The sequence below is a fragment of the Equus przewalskii genome, chromosome 14 (genome assembly GCF_037783145.1).
Source record: "Equus przewalskii isolate Varuska chromosome 14, EquPr2, whole genome shotgun sequence".
Taxonomy (NCBI): domain Eukaryota; kingdom Metazoa; phylum Chordata; class Mammalia; order Perissodactyla; family Equidae; genus Equus; species Equus przewalskii.
The window spans coordinates 30974107-30995244 of record NC_091844.1 but is presented as its reverse complement, the minus strand read 5'-3'; the positions used below and the strand labels follow the sequence as shown (position 1 = coordinate 30995244).

General features: G+C 40.4%; 1 protein-coding gene and 1 pseudogene across 3 annotated transcripts in view; both read left to right on the top strand.

Annotated features, from left to right (window-relative positions):
- Positions 1-21138, top strand: part of ZNF638 (zinc finger protein 638) — a 138852-nt gene that overhangs the window by 43239 nt on the left and 74475 nt on the right. Inside the window, exon 1 of one of the 3 annotated variants that reach the window (XM_008535934.2) lies at positions 16691-16855. The exons of 1 other annotated variant lie outside the window; for it this stretch is intronic. The gene's annotated coding sequence lies outside the window, so the exon portion shown is untranslated. Of the gene's footprint in view, positions 1-16690; positions 16856-21138 lie in introns of those variants that run through there. One more of the 3 variants, XM_008535935.2, reaches the window with a different exon arrangement.
- LOC103561356 (ATP synthase F(0) complex subunit C3, mitochondrial-like) lies at positions 6485-6937 on the top strand (annotated as a pseudogene).

Genomic DNA, 21138 nt, shown 5'->3' with positions numbered 1-21138 from the left:
CTACTGTATTACCAAATCATACCAATTTTTCCTCCTAAATATCTCATCTTTCTTTTTTTTTTTTAAAGATTTTATTTTTCCTTTTTCTCCCCAAAGCCCCCTGGCACATGGCTGTGCATTCTTAGCTGAGGGTCCTTCTAGCCGTGGCATGTGGGAAGCTGCCCCAGCATGGCCCCACAAGTGGTGCCATGTCTGTGGACAGGACCCGAACCAGGAAACCCAGGGCCACCGAAGCGGAGCTCGAGAACCCAACCATTCGGCCATGGAGCTGGCCCCCATCTCAAGTTTTTCTATTTCTCAGTGTCTTCACTGCCAACATCTTAGTCTATGCTGTGGTCTTTGGCCAGACCAACTGGTTTCCTGCACCCAGTCAGGCTCCCATCTTATAAATTCTCTACACCAGGGCTTCTCAAAGTATCTGTGGTGAAGGACCAATTTTTAAAATTTCCAATCTGTCACAGGCCAATATTTTTGTAAAATACAATAAAAATAAATTGTTAGAAAAAGTGAAATAAAAAACAAAGATATACAAAATACAAGGCTTACATTTTTACTAGATTTAACAGACAAAACTGTTCTGTCAAATTGGTATAAAAGGTTCTGAACACTCTCGATTTTTGCACTTAACTTGATGTGTACTGTTGTATCCCCAGTGCTTAGCACAATGCCTGGCTTAGAGAAGACACTTAATAAATATCTGTAAAAAGAAAGGCATAACTTTGGCAATTTGGAGAGGTTCAAGTTGTTTCCAGTGATGGGCCATTTTAAATACCACATGAACATATCCGTAGTTAAGTCTTCATTCCTTTAGGATCAATTCCTAAATATAGAATTGCTATAGCCACAGTAGGGGCATTTTTTAAGAAGGATTTTGTTAAGCCAAATTGCCTTCCAGAAATATTGCATCCCCATCAATATTGAATGTGAAGGCTCATTTCTGTTCCTTAGGAATAGGCCTCTTTCTGTGTAGAGCTCCTTCACTCAAGTTAACTGCTTCAGTCTTGGCGGATGTCTTTGAGGTGGAGAGGCACAGCTTATCTTCCCTTTGTCCCGGGTCTGCATCCCAGCGACTGGTTCATTACCATGTGGCATTTACCTTTGTCCTACGTAGAATGGTTGGGCAGAGAGGCAGGAGGGACCTTGGCCCTTCAGGTTCTCCTGGTTCTTTGGGTCGTCCTGGATTTCCATGGGATCTCCCCTTGTGTCTCCTTTAATTTGGCTTTGCGGCAGAAATTTTGGCTTTTGCAACTTAGTAAGGTTAGTGATTATCTTATTTACACCCATTTTGGGATTACTGTCTGTAGGCGATAAAGGTACCTCTTTGCAAGGCTCTATGATATTTCATATTTGCTTTCACATGGACCCATTTGACTGAAGCTTGTTCTTTCTTGCAAGAATTTGATGTCAGAAGTAGCTAATTATATGATGTAGGATACTTTTTTTTTTACTTTGAGATACAGAAAACACCAATTTGAACAAATAAATTTATTGTCTTATGTAACTGAAGTCCAGTGGTACAGTGGGCTACAAACTGGTGAAGGTCATCAATGGCTCACTTGTGTCATTATAGACCCAGGTTTATTCCTCTCTTCATTCTTCTATTCTCAATGGAGGCTTTGTCTCAGGGCTGGCTTCTTGTGGTGGCAAGGGAGCCGCTAGTAACTGCGGGGGACAGAGACTTCCTTGGTGATGTCTCGGAGTAGAGGCAGAGAGGCACTCTCCAGTAAAATGAAATAAATCTTTTCCCTTAGTCTGATGGAACCTACTTAGGTCATGTGTTCACATCTAAGATGTTTGTAAAAGCTCTAAAGCTTTAGGTTTGATAGGCCAAAAGTCAGTGTTCCAAGTAACAGCAGTTTAAGCAGCTCCTTTGTAATCAAGAATTGCTTCTTCCAATCTGGGGATAGAGGGATAATCACGGCATTCTGTATTTTAAGGTCTCTCATTGACACCCCTCTTCTTTTCTGTTATCAATTTATATATTAGTGAGGACTCTGGTTTGCAAGTGACAAATATCCACCTCTAATTCGCTTAAGGAAAATGGGAATTTATTGACACACGGGACTAAAAAGGCTATAGAATAGTCTGGCTTTGGGCATGGCTGTATATAAGGGTTCAAGCGATGTCATCCATGTCCTCCTTTTCTCTCCAACAGGTTTTCTCTGTTTAGTAGTCATGAGGGCCACCAGAAGCCCAGAACTCACGTATTATCAGACTAGCAACCTTGGCAGAAAGACAGAGTTATCTTCTCGGATAACTCTGGCAGAAAAATCCTAGGGAAGATTCGAATTGGCTACATTCTCATTCCTGAACCTATTACTGGACCATGGGAATGGAATATTCTGATTGGTTAGGTCTGGGTCATGTGTCTACTATGGTCAGAGGAGGCAGATCAGCCACACCTAAACTACTTAGAAGTGGTTCCCCTTGGGAAAAGGGTTTGTTTACTGGAAGAAGGGAGGACAAATGCTGGGAAGGCGAAAATAACAGTTGGTCACTATAATGGTATTTTAACAATTCAGGGGAGGCTGTAGAGCAGTAGCCAAATTGTGGTCCCCAGACCTACTGAATCAGAAACTCGGGATGGGGCCAGTAATCTATATTTTAATAAAATCAAGTGATTCTGATGCAGGATGAATTTTGAGAACCAGTGATAAAGAGATTTCAGGTGCTATGGAAATGCAGTGGAGCTAGCAATTAATTCTGGGTATAGGGGAGATGGAATCTAATTTGGGCCCTAAAGGAGGAAGTTGACCTCACTTTGTGAAGAAGTTTCTGTTTCCTACTTTCCAACTTCCTACTCTTCCCTTTGATTGAAGCCTGGCTAATGCCAATTTACCATATTTATTCTGCCTCTTGAGCCACTGTGTCTCAGCTTTTCTTTCTCCTGGAATATCCTTTTTTTCCTTTTCTTTTCACTGATCAAAACCTAGCCATCCTTGAAGGTTCAGCTCAAACTTTCCTCCCTTCTAAGAAATCTTATCTGATAATCTCAATGTTCGTGCACATTAACTTCTTATATGCTAGGTACTATGATAAGGACTGGAATTGCGTAAATGAATTATATTATCTGGTTTAAAGGATATTGCATATTCTTTAAGATGCCATCAGAATGCCCTCTAAAAAAAGGCTCTACCAGTTTATATATTCACCACCATGTGAGGCTGCTAAGTTCCCTCATCCTCATCACCACTAGATACTATCAGTCTTTCTCATTTTTGCCAATCTGATAAGTGAACAATATCTTATTGCTGTTTTAATGTGCATTCCTTTTTTCTTTTTAAAGATTAGCACCTGAGCTGACAACTGTTGCCAATCTTCTTTTTTTCTTTCTTTCTGCTTTTTCTCCCCAAATCCCCCCAGTACAGAGTTGTATATTTTAGTTGTGGGTCCCTCTAGTTGTGGCATGTGGGACACTGCCCCAGCATGGCCTGACGAGCGGTGCCATGTCTGTGCCTAGGATCTGAACCGGCGAAACCCTGGGCCGCCGAAGTGGAGTGTACGAACTTAACCACTTGGCCACGGGGCCAGTCCCCTAATGTGCATTTCTTTGATTACTAATAAATTTGAACATCTTTTTTTATTGGCTATTTGAATTTCTTTTTCTATAACTTGCTTCTTTATACCTGTCTTAGTTTGGGCTGCTATAACAGAATATCATAGAATGAGTGACTTATAAACAACAAAAATTTATTTCTCACAGTTCTGGATGCTGGAAGTCTGAGATCAGGGTGCTAACATGGTCAAGTCTGGGGAGAACCCTCTTCTGAGTTACAGACTACCATCTTCTTGTTGTGTCCTCACATGGTAGAAAGAGAGCTAGAGGGCTCTCTGGGGTCTCTTTGGTAAGGGCATTAATCCCAATCATGAGGTCTCCACTCTCATGACCTAATCACCTCCCAAAGGTCCCACCTCCTAATACTATCACATTAGGGGTTAGGATTTCAACTTCTGAATTTTCAGGGGAAGGGGACATAAATATTTAGCCCATAACAATATTCTAAGCCCATTAACTTTTATTTTTTAGATTATCATACAGAAAAATGGATTTTTCTTTTGGTGTACAGTTCTTTGCATTTTCACACATATATAGGTTTTTGTAACCACCACCATAATCAGAATAAAGAACAGTTTCATCATTCAGAAAACTCCCTCATGCTAACCTTTTGTAGTCACACTTCCCCTTTACCCATAGCTCCTGGCTACTACTGATCTACTCTCCATCACTATAGTTTTATGGTTTTGACAATGTCATATAAATGGAATCATATAGTATGTAACTTGTTGAGACTGGATTTTTTCACCCGGCATAATGTCTTGAGATTCATCCAAGTTGTTGCATGTATCAGTAATTTATTCCTTGTAATTGCTGAGTAGTGTTCCATTGTATGGGTATACCAAGTTTGTTTATCCATTCACCCTTTGAAGGACATTTGGGTTGTTTCCAGTTTGGGGCTATTACAAATAAACCTGCTATGGACAGTTGTGTACAGGTTTTTGTGTGAACATAAGTTTTTGTTTCTCTAGGGTAGATACTCAAGAGTGGGATTGTTGAGTTTTACAGTAAATGCATGTTTAACTTTATAAGAAAATGCCAAACCATTTTCTATAGGGTCTATATCATTTTGCATCCCCACCAGCAATGTATCATATTACCCTACTGCCTTTGCCACAGCTAATTAAATTAGGGGTAAATGCCTTAGCTAAAAGGTACATTATGATAGCCAGACCAGTGACTTACGAGTGGAATGAGAATTCTGCCACAAAGGTGACAAGGGGACCCAAACATATTGGAATTTGAGACTTCCAAAAAGAAGAGAAACAGAAGCCAAAATTAGAGGTGAAGCAGAAAGCTAGAACTACTGAGTCACCTGTATGGTAGACTTATTACAGTAGAGAAAACAATTGTCTGTTTCAGAGAGAATGAGGAGATGACTCAATCAGTGGAGCTTCTGCTGGGTCATGAATGATGAAAAGTTCATATTCCATTGCTCTTTGAAAACTGGCCTTCCAGCAGCTGGGCTGGAGACTTGTACTTTTTTCTTTTCTGTGCAGCCTTAAAATAAACTCTCATTAATTATGGAATGAACCTTTAATATAAAAACTTTATTGAGGGGCTGGCCCCCGTGGCCGAGTGGTTAAGTTTGTGTGCTCCACTTCGGCAGCCCAGGGTTTCACCGGTTTGGACCCTGGGTGGGGATATGGCACCACTCATCAAGCCACGTTGAAGCAGCATCCCACATGCCACAACTAAGATACACAACTATGTACTGGGGGGATTCAGGGAGAAAAAGAACAAAAAATCCAACGACTTTATTGAGATATAATTCATATACCATACAATTCATTCATTGAAAGTGTACCATTCAGTGGTTTTTAGTGTATTCACAGAGTGGTACAGCTATCAGCATTGCACCGCAATCAATATTAGAAACATTTTCATCACTCCAAAAAGAAACTCCATATCCTAGCCAAACAACCTTTCTTATCATGGGGACCAGGTGCAGTTCCTGCTTATCTCTGCATAACTGGTTTCCATTCCCTGCAAGTCCACGGAAGTATTCAAACAGGACAAGCACTACTTACTCCAGGAGCCAGGTATCAAGCCACTTTCTTGAAATTACAAAGCCTTCCTCCCACATGTGACTGTCCACTCTGTTCCTGAGTACAACTCCCATGAGGCCATGTAGTGTGTGATTTCTCCTCCCCCAGGCTGTAAGTGTATGTAACAAAAACTGCTGTCAAACTTATTTTTCCAGTGTTGGGTGTCATGTGTTCAGCCATGCCCATACTCCTAGAGTGGGAGTCCCACCCTCACTAATGGGATGAATAGGAGGAAATTAAGACAAGATGTCCAATAGCAGATTTGAGCAGGAAGAAGAAAGAATCAACACACTGAAAATAGTTAATTGAGATTATCCTGTCTGAGGAACAGGAAGAAAGAAGAGTGAAGAAAAATGAACAAAGCCTAAGAGATATGTGGGACACCATCACACATACCAACATTTGTATAATGTGAGTCTCAGAGGGAGAAGAGAGTGAAAAAAGGGCAGAAAGACTTTTTGAAGAAATAATATACAAAGATTTCCCAAATTTGGTGCAAGATATGAAACTACACATCCAAAAACTTTAATGAACAAGAGCAGGATAAGTTCAAAGAGACCTACATGCAGACACAATATAGTCAAATTATTGGAAGACAAAGAAAGAATCTTGAAAGCACCAGTAGAGAAGGGACTTCTCTTGTATAAGGGAGCCTCAGTAACACTGATGGCCAATTTCTCTTCAGAAACCATATTGGCCAGAAGGCAAGAGGATGACATATTCAAAGTGCTAAAAGAAAAAACTGTCAACCAAGAATTCTATATCTGGTAAAACTATCCTTCAAAAATGAAAGAAAGCCCCACTCCTTCGATCTCTGTCACCACAGTCACCACCCCTGCTGCCACCTCCCCAGAAGAGAGGAAGTGGAAGAGGAGCTCACATCACCTGTCATCGGAGTCCCCCAACTGCACTGTCCCAAAGAGTGTAAGATGTTTGCCTGCACCAAGCTTGCCTGCACCTCCTCTCTGATCCAAGTTGGATCCAGAACTGCATCCAGACCAATTTCTGCACCAGTGTTATCTGGACTGGAGAGGGTGCTACAGTGTTTAATGGAGCCCACATGGTGTGTCTCAGCTAATCCAATGGGAGTTTCAGACCAGGGCAATCAGCAGAGGCATTGATACTGCTGCCAAATTTATTGGCACAGGTGCAGCAACAGCAGGAGTGGCTGGTTCTCGTGCTAGTATTGGAGCAGTCTTTGACTGTGTTATCATTGGTTATGCCAGAAACCCTTCACTGAAGCAGCAGCTGCTTTCATATGCTATCCTTGGATTTTCCAAAGCTATGGGTCTCTTGTTTAATGGTTGCTTTCTTGATTTTCTTTGCCATATAGCAGAAACTACTGCTTAAAATGTTGTCATTCATATTAATTAAGGATGTAATTCCATGTATCTTACTGTGACTCTGCAAACTGTAGTGTTGGCATCTTGGAAATGTATGTTATTTCCAGTCATTTCATTAAAATGAAAACTTTGAAAAACAAATGAAGGAGAAATTCATATATTCCAAGATAAACAAAAACTGGGGGAATTTGTTATTACTAGACCTGCCACATAAGATGTGCTAATGGAAATTCTTCAGGGTGAAATGAAAGTGCAGTGACAATAACTCAAAGCGAGATGAAGAAATAAAGAACAATGGTAAAGTTACCTAAATATGTAAATATAAAAGCCAGTAATATTGCAAATTTGGTTTATAACACTTTTTTTCTTATATGATTTAAAAAATAAATTCATAAAGCAATAATTATAAATTTATATTAACAGGCACACATTGTATAAAGACGTAGTTTGTGATAATACCAGTGTAAGAAAGGTGGAGTTGTAAAGAAGCAGAGATTTTGTATATTATTAACACTGAGTTGGGATAAAATCCATTCTATCTAATATTAGTATTGCCAGTCCTGTTTTTTTGTTTGTTTCTGGTGGAATGGTATATTTACTTCGGGTTTGTTAAGAAAGTCAAAGTGTGTGTTTGGAGATATGTTTGGATGAGTAGGTGGAAAGACATGGCTGTTGCTTGTAGAGGCGTAGTTTGGAAAGAATTGGAAGAAAAAGAAGAGGAATTTTCTGGTCCAGACTATTGCTTAATGATTTTAAAGAGATTTTCTCCTAAGAAAAAGTATGTAAGGAAATAGGTCTAAGAAAGACCAAATCTTCTCTATAAAAGTATGAATTTAACACCTCTCACAGAAAGAAATTCATAACAAAGGGTAAAATAAAATGTTTCATCCAGCTTTTTTTTTTTTGAGGAAGATTAGCCCTGCGCTAACATCTGCTGCCAATCCTCCTCTTTGTGCTGAGGAAGACATGGCCCTGAGCTAACATCCGTGCCCATCTTCCTCTACTTTATAAGTGGGATGCCTACCACATCATGGCTTGCCAAGGGGTGCCATGTTGGCACCCAGGATCCGAACTGGCGAACCCTGGTCCACTGAAGCAGAATGTGCGAACTTAACCGCTGTGCCACGGGGCCGGCCCCTCATTCAGCTTTTTATTATTGTTATTCATTTGATATGTTTTCCCATTCTTTTACTTTCAACCTATTTTTATCTGAGTCTAAAATGCGTGTCCTGTAGACAATATATAGTTGGACCTGTGTTTTTACCAAGTCTTACAATCTCTGCTTTTTGACTGGATTCTTCAATCCATTCACATTTAATGTGGTTACTGATATGGTTGGATTTGTGTCTGCCATTTTATTTTTCATTTTCTGTTCATTTCATGACTTTTCTCCTCTCTTCCTCCTTTATTGCTTTCTTTTGCGTTGTGAATATCTTTCTAGTGTCACATCTTAGTTCTTTTAATGATTTTTTCATTTATAGAAATTTTTTGAATTATTTTCTTAGTTGTTGCTCTAAGGTTTACCATATACATCTTAACTCTTCAGAATCCATTTCAGATTTATACTAACTTAATTATAGTGATCTTTAAAAGCATTATTATGGTATAGATCTACTGTCTCTTCCCCTTTTTGGTGCTATTGTTTTTTAACATATGTTACTTTATATATTTACAGACCCAGAAATATGTTGTTATAAATATTACTTTATATAATTTTATGTCTTCTAAAGAAGCTGAGAGAAGAAGAACGAGTATACGTTTATAGAGTTTGTTATAGTAACCTTATTTACCCATTTTTGGTTCTCTTCATTTGTTCATGTGTTTTCAAGTTACCACCTGGTGTCCTTACCTGACTGCAATACAGATTTTCTCCCACTCACCTCCTTTGTGTTATTATTGTCAAATGGATTACATTTCTGTGTGTTACATGCCAACAATATAATTATATACCTGTTGTTTTATAAGTTCCTTTTTAAAATCACTTAAGAGAAGAAAGGAGAAGAAATATGCACTCATATTGTCTTTCATAATTACCTTTGGTTATTTACTTATTTTTTTGCTGAGGAAGATTAGCCCTGAGCTAACACCTGTTGCCAATCTTCCTGTTTTTTTGCTTGAGGAAGATTAACCCTGAGCTAACATCTGTGCCAATCTTCCTCTATTTTTTTTTTTTTTGAGTGGAAGATTTGCCCTGAGTAACATCTGTTGCTAAGCTTCCTCTTTTTTTGCTTGAGAAAGATTGTTGCTGACTTACCATCTATGCCAATCTTCCTCTCTTTTATGTGGGATGCTGCCACAACATGGCCTGATGAGCGGTGCTAGGTCCACACCTTGGATCTGAACCTGTGAACCCTGGACTGCCGAAGCAGAGCATGTGAACTTAACCACTACACCACTGGGCCAGCTCCCTTCCTTTATTTTATATGTGGGTCACAGCCACAGCATGGCTGATGAGTAGTGTAGGTCTGTGCCCAAGATCCGAACCTGTGAACCCCGGGCTGCCAAAGCAGAGCATGCCGAATTTAACCACTAGGCCACAGGGCCAGGCCCAAGGTGTCTTTATTTTTTATGAGGATTTGAGTTACTGTCTGCAGTTTCTCATTTTCTACTTTAATAAATTTCTTTGGTGTTTATTATAAGATAGATCTTGCAACAAATTCTCTCAGTTTTTGTTTATCTGGAATGTCTATTGCACTTTCATTTTTGAAAAATAGATTTGCTGGATATAAGATTCTTGGTTGACAACTTCTTTCTTTCAGGACTCTGAATACGTCATTCCACTGCCTTCTGGCCCCCATTGTTTCTGATGAGAAATCAGTATGTATGAGTCATTTTTTTGTGCTGCTTTCAAAATTCTCCTTGTCTTTGTCTTTCAGTGTTTTTACTATGATATGTTTGTGTATGGATCTCTTCGTGTTTATATTACTTGGTTGAGCTTCTTGGATGTTTAAATTAATGGTTTTCATCAAATTGGGAAGTATTTGGCCCTTACTTCAAATTTTTTTCTGGAGCCAGCCCTGATGGTCTAGTGGTTAAAGTTCAGTATACTCCACTTCAGCAGCCCAGGTTCAGTTCCCAGCTGTGGAACCACACCACTCATCTGTCAGTAGCCATGCTGTGGCAGCAGCTCACACAGAAGAACTAGGAGAATTTACAACTAGAATAGACAACTATGTACTGCGGCTTTGGGGAGGGAAATAAAAAGAGTAAGATTGGCAACAAATGTTAATTTAGGGCAAATATTTCCCAGCAAAAAAACAGTTTGTTTTCTGCTCTTTTTCTCTCTCTTCTCTCTCCTCTCCTTCTGGGACTTCCATTCTGCATATGTAGATGCACTTAATGGTATACTACATTTCTCTGAGGCTCTGTTAACATTTCTCCATTGTTTTTCTTTCTGTTCTTTGGGTTGCATAATCTGCATTGGTCTGTCTTCAGGAGAGCTGATTCTTTCTTCTGCCAGTTCAAATCAATTGTTGAACCCCTCTAGTAAACTTGTCATTTTAGGTATTGTACTTTTTACTGCCACAATGTCTATATGGTTGTTTTTAAAAATTATTTCTCTCTCTTTATTGACATTCTCTATTTGTTGCAACATTGTCATACCTTCATTTATTTCTTTTAGTATGGTTTTCTTTAGTTCTTTCAATATATTTTTAATGGTTATTACGAAGTTTTTGTCTGTTAAATCTAATATCTGTTGCCTTTCATAGGCAGTTTCTGTTGCCGATCTTTTTCCTGTGTATGAGTCACACATTCCTGTTTCTTTGTATGTCTTGTAATTTTTTTTGTTGAAAGCTGGACATTTTAGGTAATATATTGTAGCAAATCTGGATATTGATTATCTCCTCCCCCTGGGGCTTGTTTTTATTGTTGTTTGCTTGTTTGTTTGTTTAGTTGCTTGACTGAACTATTTTAGTGAAGTCTATTGCCCCTGCAATGTGCAGCCTCTGTTCTTGCTCCTCACAGGTTGTAGTCTTGGATGTGCACAAGTCACTCTGGGATGACAGTGTTTTAGCAGGGCTCTTTTACACTGTGTCTTTCCCTGATCTCTCTGTTAAGCTGTCTGCCTCTGTTTGTATTGCACCCAGCTTTTAGGCTATATTAATTGCATGCTGATTGCTCTGTTGCTTCTGAGCATGCCCTGAGGCATAAATTTCTCCACAGTCTGATCCAATTAAATTTGGACTCCTTTGCTTGAGTAGCTTTTAAGACCAGTCTCTGACATTTGTTCTGTCCTCAGGAGGCTCTTTTACCTTTTTCTTCCCCTGAATCTCTCTGTAAACCTTGCAGGCCTGCAATTTAGCTTGTTGATATCATGAAGCTATCAGCTTCCTCTTAATTTCTTATCCAATTTTTCCATTGTTTCTGAGATCACCCTTAGGCTTGAACTTCCCTATAGTCTGTTTTAAATAAAGTTATTTTCTCTGAGGAGAGCTTAAGAGCTCTCTATTGTTATGGCCTGCCTCTTCCCCTGGGCCAAATCTCTGAGCCACTGCTCCAGATCTGGTGTTGGGGACAGTGGCCGACTTCTTTTGGAATGACAACCCTGGTGTTTTGGGGTTTTTTTGGAGGAAGATTAGCCGTGAGCTAACTGCTGCCAATCCTCCTGTTTTTGCTGAGGAAGACTGGCCCTGAGCTAACATCCATGCCCATCTTCCTCTACTTTATATGTAGGATGCCACCACAGCATGGTGTGCCAAGTGGTGCCATGTCTGCACCTGGGATCCGAACCGGTGAACCCTGGGCTGCCAAAGCAGAACCTGCGCACTTAACTGCTGCACCACCAGGCCAGCCCCACAACCCTGGTTTTTGAGCAGGACTCTGGGTGGGGGTAGTAGCCTCTGGTCTCCTCGACTTGCCTCTCCTGGAGTTGACCTTCCGCCCTACCAATGTGTTGGGACAAGGCCAATCAGGGTCACAGTAGTGATGGCCTGCTTCATCTGAGATTCAGCCTCTACCTTATGAGCGTGGGCTGAGTATAAGAAGGGAGCCCTTAACCTCTCTGCTGCACTTGCCTGAAATTTAGCCTCTATAACCTAGAGTTGGGAGGGAAAAGAACTGTTGGTGGCCTGTCCTTCTGGAGGGATACGTATTCCTTGGGAGCTAGGGCAGCTAGGGGAAGAGGGAGCCCCGTATTCTTACTAGTAACAAATGAGTAGAGCTTCCATCACACTGAACTTGGTGGGAGTGGTGAGCAAGCAGGTTGTGGCTCACGTGCCACAGACTCTCACTCTTCTTACTGAGATTTAGTAGATTTTCTTGAGTAAATGTTTCTTCATTTGCTGTATGCCCTTAGGACAATTACAGAGACTTTAAATGGTGTTTTTAAAAAGTAATTGTCACCAGTATGGTTGATTCCCTAGGGAGTGTGTCTATAGAACTCTTCATATTTCTATTCTCAGTGTGAATCTTTTTCTTCAATTGCTTTTGTAGCTAGTATGTAGATTGTATACATAGTGCTATAGGGGTACATGAAAATCCTGAAGGTATAGGATTATTCTCATTTTATGCTTACGGAAACTATTAACGTTGCTTAAATTAGAATTCAAGTCAAAATTCTATTGTTTCTAAATCCCAGGTTATTGTTCACTGATTAATATATCATGCTTTTGATTTGTATTTTTAATGAATCGAGACTCTAATCTTCAGATAAGAAGTGCATTCGTTATGCAATGCTGCATAAAAAATTGCCTCAATTGGGGCCGGCGCGGTGGCGCAGCAGTTAAGTTCTCATGTTCCGTTTTGGTGGCCTGGGGTTCACTGGTTCGGATCTTGGGTGCAGACCTATGCACTGCTTGGCAAGCCATGCTGTGGCAGGTGTCCCACATATAAAGTAGAGGAAGATGGGCACGGATGTTAGCTCAGGACCAGTCTTCCTCAGCAAAAGGAGGAGGATTGGCAGCAGATGTTAGCTCAGAGCTAATCTTCCTCAATAAAAAAAAAAAAAAAGCCTCAAAACTTAATGGTTTAAAACAACAATATGTATTTTTATCCTTACCATTACTATGGCTCAGGAGTTCAGCACTGACTTAGCTAAGCAGTCCTTGCTCAGGGGCCCTCATGAGATTGGTTTTAGGATATTGACTTAAGCTGCAGTCATTTGAAGGCTTAGCTGAGGCTGGAGGTTCTGTCTCCAAAGTGCCCACTGCAGTGGCTGGTAGTTGGCTCTTTGGTGGTAGTTGTTAGCAGTGCAGCCAGGTACCTGAAGGTTACTGTAAATATTCGGTAAGATTACCTTTCGACCTTGTTCCTAGCACAGACAAAAATGAAAAGAAGTTGATCTTGTCAATTGGCTATTTTTTTTTTTTACCTGAGGGGTGACTCAAGGGTCACAAGGATTTATGAGCTTGTTTTACAGAAGAAAAAGAATGCCTTAAAAGATCACCAGATAACCAGCCCCCAGCTGCTGCTGCTGCCCAGAAGTCAGATTGTCCAGGGGTTTATTGGGAGTGAAAGAAACACGGATTACCCCTTTGTTTCTAGGAACCCCTCTTGCCAACCCCCTTAGCTCTATAAACTCCCTGCTCTCTTATCTTGTTATGGTGGATTTGAAAGAACCTATTCTCCTGCCTTCTCCTTTTGGCCAATTTGAATAAACTTTTCCCCATCTCCAAGCGCCATGTCTCAGTGACTGGCCTTCTGTGCATCGCACTTGAGATTAAGAGGTTTATTATCAGGAGGCTTTAATTCCTCCCCTTATGGGCTTCTCAACAGGCTGTTTGGATGTCCTCACGTATGGCAGCTGGCTTTCCCTAGTGTGAGGAAACCAAGAGAGAGAAAGGAGAGTGAGGCAGAATCTATCATTTTTGTGACCTAGACTTGGAAGTCGCACAGCATCACTCTCACCACATTCTGTTCACTAGAAACGGTTTGCTAAGTCTGTCCTACATTCAAGGGGAGTGGAATTAGGCTCCACCTCATGAAGTGAAAGGTATCAAAGAATTTGTGGACATATTCAGAAACCACCTTCACTAGAAGAGGCAAACTGATTTCTGGTCACTACTGCACTACCATTGATAAAAACTCAGAAGAATAACTGCTTGTTCTTGAGTTACTTTCTGGACTTATATATATTACACCTGGGTGCCCCTTATAGTCTGGCATAAATGCTGCAAAATTCAAGTACAGTGAGAATCAGGTTTTCTTGATGTTTATGTTCTTTTGCAGAACGTGAAATGGCTCTGGGATTTCTCAAACTTTCATCGTGGCCCTGTGTCTATCCCAATGATTAGATTTGTATTCTAACGACAGAAGGAGGGCAATAGTTGTCCCCAAATCCTATTTATTGGGACACTTGCACTTGAGATAAAATGATGATGAGATTCTTTATGTCATTGAGACAAAGCTTCATTTATGTTAACAAATCATAGGAAAAAGTTTGTGATGACTTTTCTCTTTCTAATACTTTCAGGTATGAAGCCTTGACTGTGCTGAGCAGGCAGAAGCTGAGCTCTAGATAGAGCTGCTTGGTACTTTTTATTTGGCTAATCAGAAAACAGAGTGGATAAAAGAAGAGGATGGGGAATTGTGCAATAGAGTGATGGTAAGAAGAGGATGTGGGTAGGATAGCTTTTCTTCTGTCAAGAATATTGACATTTTTAGATAGGAATGAAAATTTCTGTAAGTGGTCTTTGGAGACTAGAAGACATGAAAGCTTGGAGTAGCATGGATATAGTAGACTCTAAGATAAAAAATATTTTTCCTAGGAATGCCATAAGTATTGATGAGCATCTTTCAGTTTATAGATTTCTAGACTCACATCTTGTGGGAAAGCTAATCTAGTTTCCTCCCATCCCTTTTACTTGTAAGAAACTGAAATCCAGTGAGGTTCGTATCAGAGCAGGGGCTAGAAAGCCAACTCTTCTGATCCTAATCCAGCATTTTATTCAGTGTTGTACATTGCCTCAAGTGGTTTACAAAGCTTTGCATGCTCTGGTCCCTTGCTATTTTGCCATCCTCATCTTGTCCTTCCTATTTCACTCCACCTCGACTGAGCTGGCTTTCTTGTTATTCCTCCAACACACCCAACATGCTCCTTTTCTAGTGCCTTTGCACTTGATTTGGCCTCTATTGGAAAGCTCTTCTTCCAGATATCTGTATGACTTTCCCTTGTCTTCCTTTATATTTCTGCTCAGATGTCATCAGAGAGGATTTCTTTGACTATCTAAAGCAGTACTGAGCCCTTTCTTCATCATTTTCATCTTATTTGCTTTATTTTGTTACTACATTATATATTTATTTGTTCATTGCTTTTTCCCCACTAAAATGTAAATTGTATGAAAGTAGGTACTTGATTTTTGTTGACTGCTGCTATCTTCCAGCACTTAGAATAGTGGCACAGAGTAAGTATTCAATGTAATGTAAGTCAAATTATTTCACTCCTTTGCTCAAAACTTTCCCATCTCATAGCCTTTCCATCTCATTCACAGTAAAAAACAAAGCCCTGAAAATGTCCTATGTTATGGACTGAATTGTGTCCCGCCCCTTCCCAATTCATAGGCTGAAGTCTTAACCCCCAGTATGTCTCAGAGTGCATTTGGAGATAAGGCCTTTACAGGAGTTATTATGGTTAAATGAGGTCATAAGGGTGGAGCCTTAATCCAACATGACTAGTGTCCTTAGAAGAGAGAGAGACACCAGGGATGTGTGCGCTTAGAGAAAAGCCCACGAGGACACAGCAAGAAGGTGGCCAGGGGCCCGCCCAATGGCATAGTGGTTGGGTCCCCGTGGTCTGCTTTGGTGTCTGGGTTCACTGGTTGGGATCCTGGGCACAGACCTACACCCTGCTCATCAAGCCATGCTGTGGTGGCATCCCACATACAAAATGGACGAAGATATGAATCTCAGGAAATGTATGGAAGGAAACACATTAAACTTCAATGTTGGTTATTTGGAGTTTTGGCAGAGCTTGTTGGCTTTTTCTTGGTTGTTTTTGGCTTGTCGCCTTTAGCAGGACTTTTAGTTTGAAATGAAAATCTGATAAGATATTTTATAAAAGACTTCTTGGAGCCTTTTCTATGGTTATTTTAATGCGAATAAGAGAAAAACATCTGTTTGGGTGCTATGTAAAACTGATGCATGAGACTCAGGGTAGGTGGTGTGATTTATGTGGTATTGGTAAGGCAGGACTTGTGAATTTTATCAGATTCTGCCCAATGATTGAGTTTTTATGTTGATAGAGTAGAGTAACCTTGCAAAGTCACTCAAGTTCTCTCAATCTAAGGTTTTTCATCAGTAAAATGAGGGGTAAAAATATTTACCCCACAGGTAGATATTTTTATTGTGAAATGACACATGAAATGATTTTCAGTGTTGTTTTTAGCTCAATAGGCTTTAACTGAATTCTAATTTCCTGACATCTTGAGTGTCTATGACATACATCACATGATTGCTACAGGGATGCAAAAACAAAAAGAAACCAAAAAAACGAAGCGAGAGGATAAAGACAGGCAAAATCTTAACCATACAAAGTATTATGATCATATCAAGTGCGAGATGAATATTACCTATGTCAATGTATTACTGAAGGCAAAAATGGTCAGGGAAGACTTCACGGAGGAGGTGAGACAATGCAGGTCTTACGGACGTGCACGACTTCAACAGGACCGGCGCAGAACAGGCAGAGGCACTGATGCGGGCACCTCGTTTTGCGGTCCCGCCTGGAACGCCACACGCGAGAGCGCCCTCTTCCGGAACCAAGCTCCTCTGCCCCTGTCTCGCGCCTCCGGGCGAGCGCGGCGCCCGCGGTACGCAGGCGCCAGGAGCAGCTGAGGGCTCGCAAAGGCTCGACAGGCGCGCATGCGTGCAGCCCGCTGGAGGCGGTAGCTTCTTCGGCGTCGAGACTGGAGGCTGAGTGCTAAACTGTGTGGGGCGCGAATGGGATCCGGCTGTTAGTCGGGTAGGCATAGGTAGGACCGCTGCCTGGTGGGGAGCAGGGGGCTGGAAGGCGGGGGCCCGTAGCGTGGGGGTCCTGAGCCTTTCCTCAGAGATCTGGGCCGACTATTGTATCTGTGTCGCAGCGGCTGCGCACAAAATGGCGGCGGGCAGACGGCGGGGGCGGGAGGAGGTTGGGGGACCCCCGGGGACGGGAAGGGACGCTTGGGTGCCCCGCCACCGCGTCGGTTCACCTCACTGCCCCGGAGGGCCGGGTCGGGCACCGGAATGGGACCCCGCTCCAGGAAGAGCCGCTGACGCCGTGGCACAGGGCCGAGGACCGAGAGCAGCCCTTTGGCAAGGCCGTGGCTGCCCCTTCCCCATCGCGCAGGGATGCCGAGGCCGCCAGGCCTGCCGGAGGAAGCGGTGGTGAGGGAGCGCCGCGGAGGGAGTCCCCGTCCCCGTCGGGCCTGGAAGAGAGGCGCTGGAGCTTGAGCCGAGCCCTCTGGCAAGCGACGTTGTGCAAGAAGCGTGGAGAGAAGAGCGTGTTTGTGTTTGGGGCTGGGGAAGGGGAGCTGGGTGAAGGGGGTGTGTTGGGATCCAGCGGCTTCTGCGGGGCTGCGTGTCCGGTGCCTGCCTGGGGCGGGTATGAAAGCAAAGAAAATGTCACTTCTGTGCGGGATACCGAGGGCTCATCGATGGTACTTAGTTGCAAATTCCTCCGAGGAATCGCGAATACGGATCATTAGTGATTTATTTTTGTGTGATACCTAGCTCGGGCCCCGTTATGTTAAAGGTAGGGGGAGAATGTATCCCACATACGTGAATCCTTGAGGACGTTTGAAACGGATCTTTTGTTGCTCGAGCTAATTGCGAATGAGGGAGACTCAGATTATTCCAAAATCTTTAATTGAACCAGACAATGAAGGCTGCTTCCAAGTTAATCTTTCCTAATCTTAAAATTTGTTTTTAGGCAATTTGGGGGAAAACATACTGTTTTTAATCTGAAGGCATTCTGAAGGAAAACCTGTTACCAGGATCCGGCGATTTATGTTGGTTTGAATTCTTTTTCTAACTAGTTTTGGGATTGTGCACAAAATCATTTCTTCAGGTTGTTTCCTCATTTGTTGTAAAGGGTTAACTTAAAATTTTTCAGGGATGATTGATTGCTGGTTCAGATTTGCAATTAAAATTGATAGACTGGAAAAAGAAATTTACAAAAAGGTGATGAGTTTAATGAAGTTTATACAGAAAAGTAAACAGGTAATTTACATTATTTCAACGTAGCTTTAAATTTTGTTGATTATTAAGCATTCTAAACTTGATGGGTCTTATGTTGCATTCTTTTTAAAAATTTGACAGCGTTTCATATACACTTTATTTTCTATCCCCATACTCTGTAATATGGACTTTTAAATAATTATGTGGACTGCAACATGTTAATACACTAAAATATGCTGGGCCATTCTCTCCTTGGTTGTTTGTGTTGGAACCAAGTTAGGGTGAAGATAAAACAGTTGGAAAAAAATCACAAAATCTCATTCGTTTTTATTAACTAGTTTATTAACCAGTTCTAGTAACTATTAACTAGTAGAGTATTTATTCATGTCATACATCTCTATTATCTTGAATATTGGTTATGTTTAGTTTTGTAATCTCGTATTATGGAGGTTGTATACAGCAGATACTCTGGTTTAAAAAACACTTCTTACATCAGTGATCACTTTATATTTCATGGCTGTCTCAAAGATTTTCTCTTGGGTGCTCTTAAGAAGGTGATCTCTGGAAATTTTGTTTTTATGTAGTGAAAGAAAATGAGAGACAAATAGTTTAGTGGAAAGAGAATAGGCTTTGAAATCAGAAGATCTGGATTCAAATCCCTGTTTTCCTCTTACTGTATGTGTGAGATTTGGGGTAAGTTAGTTTTTCTGAACGTTTGTTTTCTCATCTGTAAAATGGTGATATTACTACTTCCTACTTGAGATTGTTCTGAGGACTAAGTGAGACTATGTATGGATAGCTCCTATCCTTTGGCACATACGGGGTGTTTAATAAATGTTAGCTGTTATTTTTATTACAAATTTTTAAGTGCGTAGGCAGCCATCTTTTGATAGAAAATTGTAACCTGTGGATACGCCCTTAGAGGAGTTAGCCTTAAAAGAGGTTTAAAGGAATTTAGATTAAATTGATAGAATTTTGGAGCTGAAAGATCATCTAATCTTTCATTAAAATACTGTGTGCATCTGTAAACTTAATATATGCCTCTCTTGCAGCACTTATCGAAATATATTGTAACCATTTATTTATATGATTGTTGTTTGTCTTTGTATCTGTCCCAGTGCCTGATATGTATGAGATGTGCATGTTGAGTGAATGAACTCAGCTGGTAGTTGCCAGAGCCTGGATAAGAACACAGGCCCTTGGAGTCCAAATCGTGCTCTTTTTACTGTGACTTAATGTGTACTTGTCAAGGTTTGAATGAATCTGTGTAAGTTCTTAATAAAATGCTTTACATACTAAGAAACAGTGCTTCCAGTATGGGTACCCAGTAACATAATTTGGGCTGTTTTGTGAGGAAACAGGAGCTACTGAATGTTGAAATGTGGTGGTTTAGAGATCCTCTAAACTGAAAGTAATTATGTTTGTGGCTAAAGCCAATAAGCCCCTGTTTGTACCCAACTTTACTTGCTCTTTCATTGCTTTAACTTTATTTACTGTAGTCTGAATTTGTGGTTGAAAATGGAAGAGACATAGGTATATGGAAGATAAGAGAATAATGGAAAGGAAGGAGGGTGAGGAAAAGGTGAGGTGTAGAAATAAAACACATAGCTATAATGATGATCAGCGAGGGTCAGGAATAACAAAGGATTTGTATTGAAAGAAAAATGTTCAGGGAGTATAGGAAAAAAGGTACACATGTTTTGATATTTTTTTAGTGATTACCTTGGGATACATATATTTTGGATTATTTTTCAGCTCTTTTGAACCCCCTAAATACCAAAATATATTTGTTTCAGTCTTAAGTTCCTATACTATTTTCCTGCCTTATTTCTACAGTCTTCATTTTATTCAACTTTCAGCTAATTTCCCTGTTGATGAGTGAATGTTGCCAACTTCCTTTTCTTTGGAATTTCTTCACTGCTTTAAAAAAATTTTTTTTTATTATGGAAAATTTTAAACATATAAAAGCAGGGTATTGTATCATGATTCACCCATGTACCTATCACCCACCTTCAACAATTACAACCAATGGTCAATCTAGTCTCTACTGTCCACCCTATTATTTTTAAGCAAATCCCATATATCATTCATTAATTTATAGTTCAAAATTTTTCTCTAAGGTATTTAGAGAAGAACATGTTTATCGCACCCAAAATAATAATTCCTTAATATCAGATAGTACTCACATTTCCCCACTTGTCTCATACACCACATGCATACATGTCTATATACCTATATTAATTTAATTTCGATTTCTACTGCAATAATGAAATTTTCAGAAATTACCCAAATCCTAATAAAGGAACAAACACCTACTTGCTTCTTAAGCGTTTTGTTTATTATCTAATGTTTTTTGAGCATCTTTTTCAAGTTAGGAGGTATAATTTTAATCTTTACATCAACGTTCTGAAGTGGGTACTGTTTTTATTTCCATTTTTCACATAAGGGAACTGAGGCTTAGATTAACCAGCTTGTTCAGGGTCGCATTTTTACCAAGCAGCAGGACCAGAATTAAAACATTGAATATAGGGTCCAAGTTCTTGAAGAACACTATGTTACATTAGTGTTAAATTTCACTTATGGGAGTTAACCAGTTTTGCATGAAGTCATTCACTGGCACATCTAGCAGGGTGGGTATCTTCAGATCAGTGGAAATTTCCCCAAAGATCAGATTATTATGGATTGCATAATGGGCTGACTAAGTCAATAGTTAGGGAGTGAACATGATGCAGAAAAAGAAGAGCCAAATCCAAAAATGTGTTTAAGACTCATGCTCTTTAGCATATTGCAAGTTTTCTGCCTGTTGCCATGCTCATAGTCCTTTTTTGACTTAGTATATAACTAAGAAGTTAGATAGTCTGGTGTTGGACTTAAAGGATTGGGTCATTAACTATTTTTTAATGAATTAAAGCTCTGCCTGACAGGAGAATTCCTTGTCTCTCGTTTTTCCCTTCCCTCTCTCCTACACAAACACACACCCCTGTTTTTTTCCTGAACTATTTGAGAATAAGTTGCTCCTTTACCCTAGTTTATTTCCTAAAGATAGGATATTTTCCTTTGTAGTCATAGTACAGTTATCAATGTCAGTAAATTTAAC